Source organism: Cibotium barometz, chromosome 23 (assembly GCF_041138505.1).
Source record: "Cibotium barometz isolate CiBa-2024 chromosome 23, ASM4113850v1, whole genome shotgun sequence".
Taxonomy (NCBI): domain Eukaryota; kingdom Viridiplantae; phylum Streptophyta; class Polypodiopsida; order Cyatheales; family Cibotiaceae; genus Cibotium; species Cibotium barometz.
Window position 1 is genome coordinate 21,748,350 of NC_141068.1, and position 3,342 is coordinate 21,751,691.

Genomic DNA, 3,342 nt, shown 5'->3' on the forward strand with positions numbered 1-3,342 from the left:
CAGAGTTTGACCTAAAGAACCTGGGACCAGGCACCATAGTTAGATACTTGGGCTGCCCAGTTGGAATAGGGCTGACAACTCATCAATGTTTTGAGTGGCTACATAAAAGAAATCACCCAGAAAGTGAAAGCAAGAGAACATCTCAGATTGAGCATAGCAGGGAAAGTAGTTGCTCTGAGACACATTCTGACAGCTCTGCCAGTGTATGTTGCATCCTTGATCAAATTCTCTAAGGCAGCTTGGCATAAGATTGACAAGAGTCTCAGAGAGTTCTTGTGGACCTTTGCTGATAGGAAGCTGTGGAAGTTTGTATCTTGGGAACAAGTATGTACTAGCAGGGAGAATGGTGGCTGGGGCATCCCTAATCTGGTAGCAATTGCTGAACAAATGGATAGGCAAACTGGAATCTAACCAACCCTGGGCATGCATAGCCAGATGGAAACTTGCTACTGCTAAGGTGGAAAACCAGCCCTGGCCACAAACCCACTGGATGGACAAACTCATGTACCCTGGCTCTATTCAAATACAAGGTTCTAGGTACCTTAGCTGCTGGTAAGTAATTGGAAAGAAGTGCTAGTCCAAGCAGAGTGGATAGGGGGAGGCAGGGCTGATTCATCTCTGGAACATAATGTTTGGCTAAGTAAAGCAGCCATGAAAGATGGATCTCCAGCACTATGGCTCAACAAAAGAATGGCCAAGAAATTAGAAGCCAAGGGTATTGTCAACTTTAAGGATATATGGAACAGGGATACCCAGCAATGGTCAGTCTCCCATGACCAGCGGAGTTTCTCTCACAAGCAAGGAGCAGAGACATATGGTACACGTGATCAGTAACATCAAAGAAAACTGACCCTCCATAGCCTTTTGCTCCTCTGAACAGAAATTGAAGGAATGGGTGGTGAATGGAGTAAGGTTAGACAAAAGGATTAAGAGGAGGAAACACACCACCAAATGGGTGGATGCACTAGTTAAAAAGTGGGAAAAGCTGGGCTGTAAACTAACACCTCAATTCTGCAAGAAAAGGTCTAAGGCTGTATGGAAATCTACTGGTTCTGGAAGACTTGACTTGCTGCTGTGGAGAGTCCTCCATCATAAGCTCCTTGTTAGGCAGCTCACCTGTAAGTGGCAGGATGGCAATCCATGGTGCCCACTCTGCAAATGCCAAACAGAGACATTGAGACATGCATTGTGGGAATGCAAGGAGGTCTATCCCTTGTGGACCATGACTAAGACCCTCCTGTCTGAATGTGGGGTTGTGGATAGGATAAGCTGGAGACAGGCCCTACTTGGATGCAAAGGTAGAATGAATCCAGCCATCTTTAAGCTATGGCATGCAATGAGAGGAGTTCTTCGGAGTGCCATCTGGGAGCATAGGAATACCAGGGCTCAGTATGCACATGGTAGATCACTCAATAGTTCAAGAGTTTATGTTAGGGACCTCCTAGTTCAAGCTTGCAAACTAGCCATGGATAATGGAAGTGAAGAGAGATCGGGGACAGCTAAGCTTCTGCCAAAGAGTATTAAGGTGTAACCTCTGGGTGATGTATCATTTTGATACCTGTAATATAAACTATCTCTTGCATTAAAAAAAAAAAAAACAAGTACGTGGATGAGGAAACAAGTATAAATATCATACAAAAAAAAGTCTAAGGTTTGAATGTAACCACGCCTCTCCTTTTAGAGGATGCTCCAACCCATCACAAACTTTTTGAGGTTTTCTACCACTTCATTGATAGAATCTCATCCTCAAGATTCATTGAATATGCCACCATCCCGCTAATGCCATTGTATGTGGTGCCCACTTTTATTAAGGGACTAAGGTTATGTAGAAGGGGAAGAGAAGGGTGTGAGTGTTAATGGACTTAAGGTCCACTAGCTCACCTATTTAAAGGTGGAGCTATGAGGCATTTTGTATTGAGCAAGGCCTAGTTGTATTCATAAACAACTTAATAAGCAAGAGTTTGTTCTTGTATTTTGTGAGCTCTTTTCCTCCACACACTTAATCTAGCATGAGCACCACGTTTTCTCAACATGGTATCTAGAGCTTAGGTTGAGTAGGTCACATTTGTGGTGTAGAATAGGTCAAAAACCTCATCTTCTCTTGTGTGGAGCTCAACCCCCAGCCATTGGAGGCCTTCCAGCAGCTTGTAGAGGGCATATCTCTCAAAGCTTTCTTCATGGGAGATGTAGAGAAGGCGTAGGCGTTCATGGTCGTACGATCAATTGCTGCATTCATCGTCTCCACGCGGCGGCATTCCATCTATAGCAGCCCGGCGCAGTTTTGAGCTGCAGGCGTGGTCGTACGTCAGATTCGCCGCCTACAGCCCATAAGAGGTTGCATAACCTTAGGGCTTGTGTAGGCCATTGAGTGGAGGGTCCACAGCTCAGGTTTGAGCTCCAATGGAGCATCAACGCGCCGACTGCAGACAAAAAACCAGGCGGTGGTTCATCTTTCTCCTTCAAGCTTTCCATTAAAGCTTCAATCTTGATTTTTTCTTGCTCATATCATCTCCTCCCTTGCTCTAATCACTCAAGTGATGTTGTAAATGAGTGTTGCTGATTCCCATCTTGATTTTGAAATGGTGGCCAACCAAATGAGGTATCAATAAGCCTCATTCTCCACAAGCTTCATCATCAACATCAACTTTCAAGCTTTCAAAGTGTTCAAAGTGTGCTTTTAAGCACTAATTGTGTTGTTTAACACTAATTAAGCTATTAATCCAGCAAAGGGAGGTTATTATAAAGTGTTCTTAAACACTAATAGTGTTGTTAAACACTAATGGTGAACTAATCACCAAAATAAGTGTCATTTGACACTAAAAATGTACTTTTTAGCACTAATTATTTTATACACACTAATTGTGTTTTATACACACTAATGGTGATCTTAATCACCAACCAAAGTGTTCATTAACACTAATGAAGCCAATCTCCATCAAAATTAGTAATTAAGCACAAACCCTAAGTGCTAAACCATAAAAATTACTATTTTAATCTCTTATTTATGCAACATTCTCAACTTGATTAGGGTTGTTGCACTCTCATAAGCCTCTCTCTTTCTAATTAAACCTAAATATCATAAATTTCTGGTTTTTTCTTCTTCATAATCAGCCCATTACTCTCTCATAATCTCTTTCAATACCCAATGTCAAAGGACACTCAAATCAAGAAGTTCTCGGGAGAGGGCTTCCACACTTGGCAAGTCCTTGTCAAGTATAAAATGATGTCCAAAGGCTTTTGGCCTTTCATCTCCGGCACCAAGGTTATTGATCGAGCAAAGGCTGAAGATGTTGAAGATGATGAGAGGACACAAGCCATCATCATGCTTCATCTTGATGAGGC